We start from the raw sequence: 16,352 nt of genomic DNA on the forward strand, positions 1-16,352 counted from the left end.
CATCTTACTCTGCATCTTCGTGGGCATTATGCAAATGATGCACTCCTCGCGAATACGAGGCCAAGGTTGACCAGAAGATAGTTCACAAAGTTCAGTAGGCCACGTGTAAAACAAGCGCATTCGATTCAATTCCTGGGATGCGCGCGGTGGATTGGGGGCGGGTGACGTTAGGGTATTGTATGGCGACCTTCTGGCGTCCCGAAATGAACTTGAAAATGATAAACACAATACACGAATCAGTCATGATTCTTTGCAATTGTTCGAATTCCTGGTCTTTCCGGGGCCAAGACAACGTAAAATCACTGCGTGGTCTTAGATAGTTATCACTCGATTGACACCGCTGTGCGTGCTAAGTTTCTAAGGAGCTCGTCCTTGAGTCACTGTTCTGACCTCGTTATCGTTTCCTCCTAGTGCAATTGATGTCCTTCTGGTGACGATGCAGATCGTGATGATCGTGCGTTGAGATTCTTCGAAGAAAATCTAGTGAGTAGTTCAGATGTACTGTGAAATGGGCGAGACTCCTATCGACTACTCCCTTTAACCTAATCTGACCAACCTTGGCCTTCAATACGGTCCATATTTACTTTGATGAATGGATGTATCAATATGGGAATGAAAAGCATGAAAATATATACTAAATTGTAGGGTTGAAGAATAGACACTAAACTTGAGGTATGTTTTGATTGTCTCGCCCAACATCGCGAGAGTGAAGCTAAAGAGCAATGCTAAACAGCAACCGAGGCGTTTTAAGATTAGTATCATGATCTGGGAACCAATTTAATAAGGACCATTTAGAACAAGCACAGCAGAAGATGCTGAGCACTCACCATGCCATCTTTCGCAAGGAATTTGACTTCCTTTGAAGAGTTCTGGCCAAACTCGTTTTGCGTGATTCAGTGCTCTCAGACTTACAATGACATGACCGGGTCAAAAGGCTACGAAGTTCACCCGAGATAGATACCAAATATCACACATTATAAATGTTTCGTCAAAACCAAAATGATTATAAAGAATGCAGATTATAATAAGTTGACCTCTAAAATGTTCCTCGACCTACGGTGACCGTCACAGAACTAAGTGATATTTCACAACTTTGAAAAATCTCGATTTCATCATCGCCTTTTACGTTTTCGGATTTAGCCCCCTGGTGTCTAAGTGGTGAGTTGCCTCGAAATATTGGTCCAAGACCACTTGGCCTAGGGTAACACGTGTACAGAGTTTGTGGTCAACGTGTCTTGGAGTACTCGCGAGGTAGTTCGTCCGTCCGTCATCCTAAACGTAGTCTTGCCGGGGAACGGTGGGGGGGGGGGGGGGGGTGAACCACTGCGTCCGGTGTAAGGCGCACAATGCGGCGACAGTCTAGGATCAAGGACTTTTGGACTGTGAACCTGACTGGCTCTCACGGGCACCCAATCTCCAGTCAGAGTCACAGTCTAGCGTACTTACAACCTGAGAGTATATTGTGCCAGTCAATCACTTAGCAACGGTTACCAATGGCGATTCTTGGAGATTGGTTCTCATCATCGCCTTTTGCATTATGGCCTATTTCGGTTTGCCTGAAGTCAACGATATGGTCATTTGTTTGGTGGTGAGATCGTGGTGACCCCGAGGTCAAGCATTGGGAGCAGGTTGTGACAAGTGATGACTCAGTGTCTACATGTATGAATGATAGCCGAGGCGAGGACAGTAGTAGAGAGGTTTAGAAGATGGCCAGGGATACGGTTAGCGAATGTGATGACCGCTCATGGAAGAAGAAGATGGTACGTTATAGCAAGTACAGATTGGAGATACTGAGAAATTTGGTAGGAGCCGACACATTCTATGGTTCATACTGTTCATCGTTAGAAATGAATACCAAATGCAAGGTCGTGACGGCTCCTGGCCGACTTTAAGCCGACACTTCCTATCTGATCATGTTCACAAGGCATTGATCAACACAAAGGACATGTACATACGGCTCAATAATAGAACCGGCAACGGCTGAAATCTTTCAACATGTATTTAGGTTACCTTCAGGCAATTGATTATGAAAAGATAAACACACCAAAGTACAATCCTGTTCTTGGCAAGTTGCTAGTGCCAATACAAATCCATCAAGTTGAAAGGAGAGCAGGATCTACTGATGTGCTGTAGAAACTTCACTTGGTCGTCCACCGCCAAGCTTATCTATACTGAACTGAAGGTTCCTTGACAACCTTTTCTTCGAAAAAAAGTTCCTCAAAGCACCTTTTCCGTAGCATGAAATGACCACCAACTCTGAACTCGGCCAAATCTCGAACAGAAAACATAATTTAGAGCATGCTAGTGTAAAAATATCCAGCCGTCGATTCGAACCATCCACCCGAGAGGCCCCCAGTGTCACCAGGGATCGGCGCAGGTTCAGGGCTAAATTCAGAGTCAACCGATTCATCTGGTGGTAAAACATGGAACTTATCCGTCCAGGACCACTTGTTGCTCAAGTGAACCATTTCAGCCATTATTTCTTTCCAACAAAAACATTGGAGAAGGCCAATGCCAGGAACTGCGCTGTAAAATCGGATTCTTGAACCCATGGCCACAAAGGTGACAGCATCTGATAGCCTAAATTCAATTTTCACTCACTCGTTTGGAAACAGCCCATACTCGCGCATGTTGGATGTTTTTGTTGAAACATGCGCTCAGTTGGCAGCTACTTTCTCCGGTTCTCAGCTCACGTCGCTCGCTGTAGCGGTGCGTCATCACGGGTCGTGGGCATTCCAGGTAAAAGATGTGAGGATGGGGCGTGTAGATTCAGGGGTCATTTGGGATGGGGCGTATAACAGTAACAGGGGTCAGTAGAGATAAGACGTACAGGTACAGGGGTCTTCAGGTAGTGGGTGTACAGCGTACGTGGGCCTACATTAGGGGGTCAGTTTATGCAAATTGGATCAGTGTGATAGGTGGTTACGATGAAGTCGTGTTTTCGACTCTGCTGGACTCAAATATGTATACGATCTTCACAAACATACATGTAAGCGGATTCGTATTTCACTTCGATCTTCTTATGCATATTCTTCTAGGTCAGCCAGTGCACTACCCCTGATGAAAGTGACCGAGGAATATACATCCCTTCCCACTTGTTTTCGCTATTTCAAATGCACGCTTGCTTAACCCGAGTAATGCCCACTCATTTACTAATGTCCTCAAGACAATTGAGTACAAATATCGCACTAATTAGTTTGAACTTTCAAAAGGAAATCAGCAGGAAACATAACGTAGAATAGTGTGACCAGCACATGCTGTATTTTTGTGATAGAGAGGTTAAGATGGTTTCCGACCACGACTCTGAGTAAGCTTTGAGACTGAATAAAACATATCGAGATATATTCAACTAACTTGAAGAAAAAGAAAAACATCCACTGATGAACCACATGACGACAAAAAATTTGCATAAGCCGCAATAATGAAGCCTTATACATTGGAAGTCGGAAGCGGCTGCCCCGTCTCCGATTGAAATACGACTTCATTATTTCGGATGGGCGCGTTACGCCCTTCAGGAAGTACATAATAGTGATGGGAGCATAAGTTAAACTCAGACCGAGAAAAGTGGTATTCCGTGGCATGTGATACACGCTGTCGTCATGGTCGTATGCGGACAAAGTCACAACGAGAACACCGCGAGAAGACCACATAAAGTTTAGTTTTGAATCCAGAACTATTTCTCCATCACGGGTGAGGAAAAACGGGATGTTGTCCGAGGTCACCAAGATACAGTGCTGGCTTACCAGGAGGGCCAAACCGGCATCCCACTCCGATTCTGAGCCCGGTGTAACAACACCTTACGTCCCAGGATAGAGTTAGGTCCAGAGGATAAAGTATTCTATTCTGTGCTTTTAATCCACATGCTGTAATCTCTTAGGTGTCCGATGTTACGGATTTGTAAAACCAAAACCATTCTTAAATCCGTCATTATACAATAGGGAAGGACACTTTTATTAGGGGATGAGACCTTTAGAACTGCTACACCAAGGTTCCAGAATTTCCGACCGACCATGAGATAACTATGACAGTAAATACAAAATACCATAGTTCGTCAAAACAAAACCTGGGATGTATTGCAAAAGGGTTATGTGAGTCAGTGGACCATCATATTTCTTGGAACCAGAAACCTGCACCGTCTTCTTTCCGCCATGTTGTTAGCCTATAGCACAGGGCGTTACAAGACGACACACGATGACGATTCCTGCAATACTATTTCAAACTGAATAATAATATTACCCCCAGCCTGCGTCCTCGAAATCCCCCAGAATTAGGGTAACCATGGTGACATACATATAAACAAATCAGCACGCGGGACATTCATTAACCTGCATCGATGATAATTATAATGAGCTCATGAATATTCAAAAGCAAAAGCAGCGCACGCATCAGGCAGTAGTAAAAAAAACCGCACCGCCGTCATTTTGTGTGGATAATTTCTGAGACGTTGTCGTCCGATTCTGGTTAATTTTGGCAACGTTCTTCTACTGCTATCGTGTTCCTAGCCTAGTTCCTCGCAGGTTATACTCCGAACTTGAACCATGAGCTACGCACAAAGCGATTTGAGGTCACCAACCCCGGCAAGTTCAACGCGCGGTCAATGCGGATCTGTGCCATTATATAACGCAAACCAGCGCAGTGCTCAGTCGCACAGAGCCGCGCTTGGAGGAAACAGCTATCGCAGCTCCGTCGAAGCACGGACTCAAAAATGGAACCATTAACGAACATTTCTGCACATTTATTCGACATAACCTAGGATCTAACAAAAATTTTAATGGAATATTATGGATATTTTCAGCGCCGGAGAAAAAAGCGCGCTAAACCGTCTGCGTGCCTCGTTGTGGTTCTGCATACCGTAAGTAGGTATATTTTTGTTTACGTTTTTTTCGCATCGCGCTTTTTAATGTCGTAAATACCTCATTTCAAGGGTTGAAAACAACGCTAAAAATTACATCCTTCGCACAATTTGCAGTTTATTGACATTTTGTCTGCTCAAAGATCTTCTCAGTTGCACCGAACCCGGATTTAGAATCGGGGAGTGTCATCATATTCATTTCATATTGTCCGGCCTCGCATCAGGTGGGCGCACACCTTATTTTCATATATAAATTCGATATACTACGTTGTACTATAATGACAGGTTATAGTAAACAAACTGATGAAACATTGCCAATAGTCCCAAGTTCATGGTCAATTCCGGTTGCGTTCAATAGCAATACTTATTATCATTGAGTGCGTTATTCTGCGTATATTCAGTGCGGACTAATCATCCCACCAGGGCCATGGTATTCATCCGGTTTTAGAAAATGTGGGACGCGGGTCGTTGTCCTGTTTTTGCTATGGAATGAACAAGGCCAATACCTCCATTTTCTTTGAGCTAATGCCTTCTGCTTTACGAATCCGGGTCGACGAGGCAAGCTTACTTGGTAAACATGTGCTATGACTTGGCAGATTTCCGGGTAGCACACTACCATCGAACATGGACGCACACATCGGCACTCCTGGCCTGGCGATATAGCGAAAGGTAAACCCCTTGAACATGTTCTAACTTGTCCATTTTGTGACCGTACACGTGGCTTATTTTGCTTAACATGACCTTGGACGCGTATTTCAAAGAATGTGGTCATCCTATCAAGGTGAGCATAGTTTTATTTCGTCTCCGATCGGTACTTTCCACACCGTGATTGTGGTTCCTATTCTCGGACAAACCCAGCTTCGCGACGCTGCAACGAAATCCGCCATTGCTCGCCATTACGATTTCACACTTCAACATTTATCTGCTGCACATTTCATCATCATCTCCCATCCCATGGCTGCATGTTCCTGCCTTGACGATTGAACCTACTTCATGACTTCGTCGTTCTTCCATTTTGCAAGCCCTCCTTACAAAATCCCTCTTGGTGTCAGATGATTTCGCCTGTTTCCGCCCCTTTTGAATGAGGCTAGGCCTAAATGTTAGGACAAACTTCATTCAAATTGTCAAGTGGTAAGGGTTCCATCTTTCTTTGTGTCATTATTTCTTCATAGCAACATTGACTTGTGGATTCAAGGGAGTCCTTTGTCTACGCGGGAGGGTGCCCAGCCCTCTCAAAAGTTGTAAACAATAGTGTTCGAAACACCTCCTAACTGCGTGTACCAAGCGTTTCTGTATATTTCAGCAAGTGGTAAATTTATTTTTGTGAGTACACAAGGAAAACAAATCCCACTAAGATTCATATAAGATTCGAGAAAGAAGAGGATAGGTGTAAGATCTTCAGTATTCAGCAGATTCGTGTTAAAACTACTGGTCAAAAATGAGTTTAAAATGATATTAGCTTTACAAGAATATTGTATGAATTGTACATTTACGTGTGATTTTCTTTTTGAATTATCTAAGTATGATTAGAAAATGTACCAAATTGCATTACAACATCCAATACTGCTAGAGAATACTTCAAATTGTATCGCAATATCTTGTACCGGTAACACTTGAAAATATATCAAATTGATTTTGAATATCCAATGCTGTTAGAAAATAATATCATACCAAATGGGTTGCAATGTCCAATATAACTAGAAAATATATAGATTAGAATATTTTGGTATGCTGATTATTTGAGACTTCCTTGTTTCCTATATAACTAAAAAATCTATCAAAGTAAATAAGAATATCCAATATTTCTAGAAAATATATCAAATTTGTTTAAAATATCCTATTTTGCTAGAATTGTTGTGACTGCATTGAAGTTTCAAATATTACTAAAAGTATATAAATTGTTTTTGAAATATCCAATATTATCAGGAAATTTATTAATTTGAATTAGAATACCGGTAATATTCAAATTGCATGAAATGAAATATTAAGCAGCATTATTAGAAAATATTTCAGATCGAATTGGAATATCCACTGAATATTACTAGAAAATATTTCGAACTGAATTGAAGTATTTTACTTGAAAATGTATCAAACTAACTTCAAGTATTCTGTTTCGAAACTCGAGAGAAATCGAGAGTTCACGGGTTTTTGTCTTGTATTTTACAACCTTTCTCAATTTCAGGATCAAATTTCCACGAACTTCTGAAAGTTGTGCGGCCAAAAGGGATTTTTGGTCATGGGATGCCCGGTATCCGAGTGAATTTTCAGTACAACTTAGTCATAGTAACTAGTGACTGTAAAGTGACGCATGACCCTATACCTTAAGAATCATCCTGGGGTTAGTCACTGATCGTGGAATTCCGCCAACTTTTCAAGATTGAAACTCTTAACTAAAAATATTGAAACCTAGCTTTTGGATGGATTGTAGCAAAATTTATAAGCGAATTTTGCCCGTAGCAGTATAACACTTTCATGTGATTGCAGTAAATTACTAGACAAGACGAATTTAATGAAACGTAATGTCAAGATGTTAGTCTCTTTCAGAAGGGAGCCTGTGAGTGGTTTAGATTTGGTATGGTCTAAACGATCAGGGCAATCACTTAGAGGGTTCAAACAAACAGACGAGTGATATTTCAATCAATAAATACATGTTGAACTTCATTTACCGAGGAACTGGAGTAGATTATTATTATCAGGCTCTTCGAAGAATTTTCTTTTCCTTCGAAATAATTGTTATTTATCTTTTATAATTTTCTTCCCCCCTCCAGTATAAAGCAGGTTTATCTACATTTTGTGTTTCAACTTCATCATGACGAAGTATTTTTAAAAGACTTAATAAAATGTGAAATATTAGTACTGTAATTGACCAGTTGAATTTAGATTTTCATCTTTATGACCAGAATTTAAAAACTTCACGAATACATAGGTATTATGAAGAGACGGCACACGGTGAGCTTTATTTCTTCAAATTATAAAAATTACTCGGTACTCTAAACTTATGTAATATTATTTTTTACCTTAAATGTGCACACTTTTTGAAAGAAACATGTGTAAAGTTAGAAAATAAATCAACACTACACTCAGTTGGAATGAAACTTATATAAAATTTGAAATAAAATAACATTACACACTTTTTTGAAGAAACTTATGTTGAGTTAGAAAATAAATAAACAGTTTTGTAAAGAAAGTTATGTAAAATCAGAAAATAAATCAACATTACTCCCAGCCACATTGGGAAGAAACTTATGTTAAGTTAGAAAATAAATCAACAGTTTTGGAAAGAAAGTTATGTAAAATTAGAAAATAAATCAACATTACACCCTTTTGGGAAGAAACTTATGTTGAGTTAGATAATAAATCAACATAAGTTCATACTTTTTGAAATAAACTGATGAATTGGTTTGTAACCAGAAAATAAGTGAACGGCACATAGCCTACATAGGTTCGGAAAGAGAAAATGGCATGAGGACGTGTCAAATACATTATCATAATCGGGGAAGATTTTAACGCATGATCATGGTCATCTAAATATCAATTGATATCTAGAAACAGGTTCAAAACACGTGATGGACACGTGTTCACATACGCATGCACTGAATCCACATACTACGTGGACACTGTTATACATGCATGTTAATACGTGTTAAACATGTTCGGAGGAGCATGCATGTACATTTCACCTTTCAGTGTTTTCATAATCTTTATCTCTAATTATTTGCAACAACCATCAAACATTTTTCGACTGTTTACAACACCCTTCTAATCTTCCCGCTCTGACCTGGTGGTCTATCAGACGACATTAATTGTTCTATAATATATGTTTTCGGGGGGGGGGGAGGGATCTACACCCCCTGGCGACTCAGTCTTCGAAATAGCACGAGGCTAGGCTATACGTGTAATGATATCTCGTTTAAAAAGCTATTTTCCTGTCCCGATAAGCAAGTTCGTCCAGATCTTGCAGCTGCCCACTGTTCCCCGAATCTTGTTGAAATAGGGGTTACCCCTAATCCTGACAGCTATTTTCAGCCATCATGGCGTCCACGGCAAGAGAAACCCTTCTCCTTTCTCCTTATTCCAATTTTGATATAAAAATATTCCAAACGCAACAACGCCGTCGTAATTGGTGAACCCTGTCAAGCTAAAGGGAAAGGGATGCAGTTGTGTTTTTTATATAAGACACACTATACACATCGTACATGTAATGTACATGCATACTGTGCATTTACATGAAATAATCGATTGATATGGTATCTCAGTATTTTTCACATCGCTACGTTGTAACGCCAGGGTACGGTACTCTATTCTCACAGGGTAGGTTCTTAAGTGAGAAAACTGCAACCTGCACAATGTGAAATAAATTCAGATGGACTCGGGGGCTACATAAATATGAATTTTTAGTTAAAAGTATTAAACAGGCTAACAATGATTTCTTAGTGATAATTCGCAAGATCAGTACAACTGGGTAAGATCGAGGGACACTCGAGGATCATCTCAAAATTATTTGATGAGGGCGATGATATTTTATCAACTTTTATCAATTCTCCTTGATGACGAAGTAATCTGGTATTTCTACTCAACATTTTATTTGGAGGATACCAGATGCAGATATATCAAGATGGCGAGCCATTGGTTAGGAACTGGCCGATATCACTCACTAATGGAAAATTATTTGGGATGTTACCATGTATACAGGGACAAAAAGTTTGCCATTTTCTAACAAATAAGAAATTGCGTTTTTGACTCATTTTATGGTCAGGAAGGTGAAATGAATTAACAACAAAAACAAGGTAGTTTTTGAAAACATGTTTTGCTAATCAAGTCATAGGATGATGACATGGGACAGAAATACGTGTCTAAATGTCAGTAAGGCTAGAATATAAATATCATGGCATTTTAATTTTCGCATTTTATGTACTCAAGATTTGCCCTTGAAATGGTTTACATCTCATTCGGTTTCCTATATATTCAATTCTCTCTTTTTTTAAAAAATATATAGGTAATATATATATCATTTGAACTCATTTCTAAACAGCATCTTTTATTAGACTCTTGTAAGAATTTAATAGGAGAGTAAAAATCGTAAAATATCTTAAACCTTTCTCAAATCATACGACTCTTATTGTGATTTTTGTCCCGTCTACTTACTCAGAAAAGTTTTAAAACTTGCTAAAATAGGTATGAAAATATGGGAACAGGCGGCACTGTGTACAGTTCCTTAAAGCATAGATAATTTTAAATAGACCTCCATCCAAAACTTGCTAAATTACACTGAGACATTTGGTGCATGCAATTCAAATTCAATTCACTGTTTTAAAAAAGTTCTGCTTAAATTCTTAAATAACTTCTAACTTTCTCAACGAATGTTATCGAGCGGCTGTTGCAGTACCCGGGTAAAGTGTCCGATCGTGCATGCTCTGGTCTCCTTCGATCCTTTCATTAGTTTTCTAATAGTTTACGGAACAAACAAACAAGCAAAAAACAATTTTATTTTGTTGTGTAGCTTGGAATATTCCTCATATTAGTGACCAAATCATGAGATCCACAAGGCCACGATCCGCAATGGGAGATATTCTTCCATATCCGCGCATATCACAGAATGGTTATCACAGTTGCCATGTTTCACCCTCATCGAAAAGTAAAACCGCCGGGACGTTTCTACTATAATTTTACAATGATTTTCTTACTGCAAGCAATAACATGTCTCGAAGTTGACAAACCATAAGCCAACTATTGGGAAGTTTCACTATTCCTTCGACTGACACCAGATTAAGATTTCAAATCAGAATTAAATACTTATTAGCAATATTTTCGTCCTGGATCGGAATCCTTATTGGAGAATTTGGTGTAATTCCACTTCTTCTCTCAGCCATTCTCCAAACCGTCCATCAATTACGATTTTTCAAGTCTAACCTTAGATGGTCCACTGGAAAGTTGTCCCTCTGTTCGTCGTAGCCATATTGAAAAATCAGTTCGCGCATTAAACAAGTTAATCAAAATACTATGTGTTTTCTGTCCACCTCTCTCAACCACTCCTCACTGCCCAGCGACATTTCTGTGTCAAGTGCCTCATCAGTCCGTTTACCTCAGTTGGCCGGCCATGACCGAGAAACGCAGTGGGACGAATTCTAAAATACACAAGGTCAAAATTAGATTTTAGTTAGCTTACACAGGTTATTATGGGACGCATCATTACTTGGCCCAGTTTAGGTGCGCTGTACGAATTCAAAATATAGAACATTAGATTAGAACCACAAGAAAAAAAGATCCATCAGACTTGTCATTTTCATATGATCATACAATGACAGGGCGGGCCTTGTATCATACCCAATTTGGACAAGATAAACTACTCCATGATTTCAGCTCTGACACAAGTTCTCCAACCGGGGCCTAAGAAATCTGTCGATGAAAAACACTGGCGTAAAGGTTTGATATCCATTATGAGTTTGCTGACTTGAAGCCGGTTCCCATCAAGTCCACAGACGCATCCGTCTGGGTCTGAGTTGCAACCCCGGGGGCTAGAGATCGTACATCTGTTCGTGGAAGGAGCGAACCCTGCTCGAGACCAATTTTGCCTGTCTTATATCCGCTGGTGGTATTATCGCGTCTGTCCTCAACCATTCTGTGATGTCCTTGGTCCTCTTTCGCGAGGTAGTCGAGGGGAACTCACACGTCTTGATCGCAAGACCGGATTGGATTGGCCCGTCTTCTCTGTATGTGGCACTGCAGTGTCGGTATTTAACTATCCTGGAATGTCATTGGCCATCTTCTTAGAACGAACAACCGAGCAGTCATGACCTCTCGTGACCGTAGCACTCCCCAGATGCAACTGGTTTTAGCCTGGTAGACGACCGTAGATGGCATTCATGGTCCATTCATTCAGCTTCGGCCACCCAAGGACGTCCCAAGCTCTCGCCCATTTTGTTTTAGGGACGAATGTACGAAGACCCCCACAATGAAGTTTGACTATTCGTGACCGACAACTGGATTAGTTCTTGCCATCTAAATTCTGTTGCTATCCTCGACCATCCTGATATATCTGTGGCTGTCTTCCTCATGGCTTAAGGGACTACCAACAGAAATTTACCTTTGTATTACCGAACGCCGGACACTTGGGAAATGTTGGACTTCAGACAGGATGTAGTATCCTGTCGGTGGCCTTCCACCCTAAGGAGATTCTGACCTAACAGGGTTGCCCAGTTCTTGTTACACATCGCGTTGTTGTTGGAACACCACTCCAGTTTGTCAGCTTGGGTTTTTGATTTTTTACATTCCCAGCTGACAACGGAAATTGTCAAAACCGGTCGTTTGCTCACTGGAAGGTATAGGCCCATACGTGTTTCTGGCCCGGACTACCATTTTTCAGGTGTAGATTCAAGTTTTGGTGACACATTCACAAAAAGTAGGTAGCCTTTTTCGAACCTTGGAAGGGAGTACGTCGACTGGATTTATATAGACCAGTCGCCCATGACATCAAAAATGGCGCCTTACTTCCGTTGAATACGAACCCTGGTTATGAGGAAATCATATCATCACCGGGTACGCATTCATCCGGGAGTGGAGCTGCTTCTCATCATTGAGGCATCAAGGATTCGACCAGGAGTGTAGGACATTGGATTACTGCTATCCCGGGCAATCCAGGTAATCCACATGCTAACAAACTGTTTGTCGAGAGGTGATCCGAAGAAGAACATTGGCGTGCTTTGCGAAGGCGTAAGGGAACAGACTTCAAGGAACCAAGAGACCAACACTGGGGAAAAGAACTCGAAGATGAGGGCCTGGTTTGGCCAGCCAGCCGCAAGCCACCAGCCACCAGGTCGACGGAAAGTAGTCAACAGACAAGGGTTGAGTCAACTAGCGGCAGTTTCATGAGCCAGCTCGGGTCCCGAAGGTATCCCGGCGCTTAGGTCCACGTACTGCAGTTGAAGTCTGCCTATACTAGACCAATGACCCCATTTTCCAACCTTCCATCGCGTAAGATGGATGGAAATAAGCGGCCAGTTGCTGCAACAGATTGAAAAAATTAACTGAAGGTAGGCTTATCAATCCGTAGTGTTATTGAAGTTGTTGCTAAGGTTACCGCATAGGCTTATATTTGTTTGTTAAAAACAACTTAATCTATCTACGTCATGTACGTAGTGTGTGCCAGCAAGACTTTTCCGTGATGTTCCTTCGCCCAAGAGGATGAGGCAGTATCTGGAAATCGCCAAGGTGATATATATTGTGTTCTTAGGGTTAGTTTCTTAGAATAGTAATGAAATAGTACAGTATCAAAATTCTTAATAATAAACCAAAGTTGTCGAGCTTTTGAAAAATATTTAAAGGTCTTTCGGTCGACACAAATATGCATCCCATGGAGATTTTCAGGTAAATTGAAAAACCCCTAATAGTTTCTGAAATTCTTAAAAACCTTTGAAATGTCTGAGGGGGTTTCATTTGTCTGAAAAACCTCCTCGGGGTGTATATTGTGTTGGTTTTTCAAAAGTTCAGGCGCGAAATGATAAATTCTAATCGGAAAAATGTTCACATCTGCCTTGTCGCCTCTTTGGCGCATCCTTGTACATCAATGCCCGGGCAAGATCGAAACTTCAGCCCAGCAGACGTAGGCCTAAATCATTATTGCTAGGGAACTTTTGAACTAACTTGACAGACTAACAATTGGTGTACACCACCATGTCCGACATTAGCCCCATTCCGACCAGCCGACTGAACCAGACGCCAGACTAAAGCTAATAGATGTCAAGGTTGCCCCTTTCGCCCACCGCCTCTGTTGAATCGTGGACGTAGCCAGCTGACCAAATACAATACCAGACTAAGCTAACGAATCCAAGGACAGTCTGTAACCTTGACCGTAGCCACAACCTCCGAAGCTATGGTAGCCGTGACCTTAGATCAGAAGGTCAAATATTTGGATTTTGAAAACGTGCAGCTGCTAGTTGTTTACAAATAGGTGAATTTATGAATTGAAGTTCGAATTCATTCTTTGTGAAGGAAATGTAGGAACAGCGATTACTAATGGTCGGGTTGACAGGTAATGTGTCCTTGAGCAAAGGTCACAGAAGAGTCAAACGGGGCCATGCACTGTCGAGCACGACATTCTAGTTGCAGTGCCTCTGAGAAAATGATTCTTTGCAGCTGCTGATTTTCCAGCAGTCTTGGGTACAAAATGTGCTTCTCATAGGGCGTACTGACAGGTGACGCTGATGCTGAATGGGCTGTACCCTTGAGAAAAGATCAAGACGAAGTCACGAGATGCTCTTCCAATACGATATTCTTATGTGTAACAGATCCTGCAATACAAATAAAAAAGTGATGCCGAAATCGGGGAACCCTTGCGTAAAGTCCAATCTCTCTCTGAAACCCAAACTTCAGTCGATTTTCCTCCGTCGAATCATTGGCATTGGTGCCCTCTTAAATAGAATACATCGTCCTTAGGGAAGGGTCGGTGAAGAGTCTCGGTGAATTAGAAATCTTCTGCCCCCGATGCAGGTTCCTAACTACACTAAACTGGTTCAACTGGGACAACTGGGTAGGATGAGGTTCGTTCAGTGACATGATCCTCCACTTAAGTGAGGTTGTCCTTGAGATCATAGAAAAAGGTCAATGAACACCCACGTGGGGGGATTAAATATTCTGTCTCTATTCATTGCTCATCGTTTTTGACCCAGCACATTAAACTCGACTCCTGATAAGGATTCAGTGCCCATGGTGGCCAAATCTTTGTTGGCAACCTCGTTCCTTGAATGGGTTGTGACCTTGGAAAGAGGTTGGCGAAAAGTCACATGAAGCATCCAGATTGCTCCATGCTGGTGTCATGAAACTGGCAGCAGATTTGCGATTTCCAAAAGATACATTCTGCAAATTGTTATGGATGTCTTCACCTCAAGATGGAGTCAGTGACCACGACTGCCGCGCCCAAGGATAACAGGGTTTGGAACGGCACTCTAGCATTGTTTCTTTTGTGTGGTAATATGATCAGGGCCACTTGAGAAGTTAGGTGGGCTGCGACCCTTGAGAGACCAGATATAGTGAGGTGGTTGCTGAGGCTGAATGACTTCAGATGAGATCACACATTAATCCAATTCGTTGGTTGGTTCAGGGTCCTTAGAAGTGCGCTGACAGTAGAAAAGCGTCCGACTATCGGAAGGGCGTGGGTTAGAGGCTCGGCCAGTGCAACTCGGTTTCTTCAACTGCCCTACAATGGCGCCAGTGTAGGGCTCTTTGTCCACTCCTTGGTTCCCACTGAAGGGTTCGTGGAAAAGACCGTCGTATGATATAAAGCACTATTTTACATTCCACATTTCACCAATTCCAATTCCTCAGCAGAGGTGATTGAAAGGTCCTGCCACCCTTGTGAATCATCAGCATGCTTTCAACTTGTTGTTTGCGGTTCCCCGCACTTGTCGAAACCTGCGAAGCGTGGGGAACCACAGACTAGGTTCATTTTCACGAACCCAAAACTCAACGAAGTCTGTACCTATCCATTCTCCGACAGACAGTAGCGGTTGAATAGTTCACCCTCCCCTGCCCCGTGGACATGCAAATTGTGGGTTAAGAGTTCAGGGTATGAATATCATATGTATAGGCCTGTTGATACCGGTGTGTTTTCATTAGAAACCACCCAGCGATAGAATATGAGACTACAGAGAAGTTGAAAAGTTCAAAATCGAATACTACCAGTACTTGTTGCAATCCTTGAAATATACAGGATTAGAAAAAAATGCAAGCAATACCCGACTGAGAGAAATATTTTTCGGCTGTTCGTTGCTGGGGCCTGACATGCATGTATACCTCTTGAATTGTGCATTAACTTGGTAGCACTTTTCGCTAGCAAATCTACTTGAATAAGTATTTCCTTGTGACTGGCTCAGTTCTGGATTGTGTGCAGGTGAAGCAGGGTTGGGGCTTCGGATTGGTCAGTTCGACAGGAAGTCATCGAGATGCTTTTGGGGGAAGTGGTGAAATTTCAGAACAATTGCACACTGGTCACTTTGCAATGGATACATTTTGTTCCAAATTTTGAACACATTGGGATCACTAAGTACTAATTTTAGCTACATCTAAAAGAAATTAAGGAAATGCGAGATTATTATCTTGGGGAGTACTTAGAGCAAAAAGTAAGAATCTATTTTTGTGTCACCTCGTAGCATGTTACAAAACTCAATGCACTTGTGTTGTACGTCACCAAGTAAACAGACTCTAGTACATCTGACCCAAAGTCGTTCTCATCCACATTGTTACAATGTACGAAGGACAAATCAGTTAGCCACCTATCGCAAATATCACGAACTAGCCTAACCTCTCAGGTTGAACCCGGCATGGTGGATTATTATCCGATTATTGATCACTAATAATGATGTACACGGGAGTGAACCTGCATTTACATACGGGGTCATCCAGGGGTCAGGAGACACCGAAGTCATCTGGGGATCCGAGTTCCTGCAGTCCGTTCCACTGTAGATTTGAGAGCATTGTGTACAAATTGGTCGATTTGTGTTTTGAA

At 41.5% G+C, this 16,352-nt stretch overlaps 1 long non-coding RNA gene across 4 annotated transcripts in view; it reads left to right on the top strand.

Annotated features, from left to right (window-relative positions):
• Nucleotides 1-16,352, top strand: part of LOC135502751 (uncharacterized) — a 106,103-nt gene that overhangs the window by 81,568 nt on the left and 8,183 nt on the right. For 2 of the 4 annotated variants that reach the window (XR_010449825.1, XR_010449827.1), the window contains one exon: nucleotides 4,796-4,856. This is a non-coding gene — a long non-coding RNA (uncharacterized LOC135502751). Of the gene's footprint in view, nucleotides 1-4,404; nucleotides 4,857-5,185; nucleotides 5,522-16,352 lie in introns of those variants that run through there. The other 2 variants (XR_010449824.1, XR_010449826.1) reach the window with 2 other exon arrangements.

The sequence above is a fragment of the Lineus longissimus genome, chromosome 19 (genome assembly GCF_910592395.1).
Source record: "Lineus longissimus chromosome 19, tnLinLong1.2, whole genome shotgun sequence".
Classification (NCBI taxonomy): domain Eukaryota; kingdom Metazoa; phylum Nemertea; class Pilidiophora; order Heteronemertea; family Lineidae; genus Lineus; species Lineus longissimus.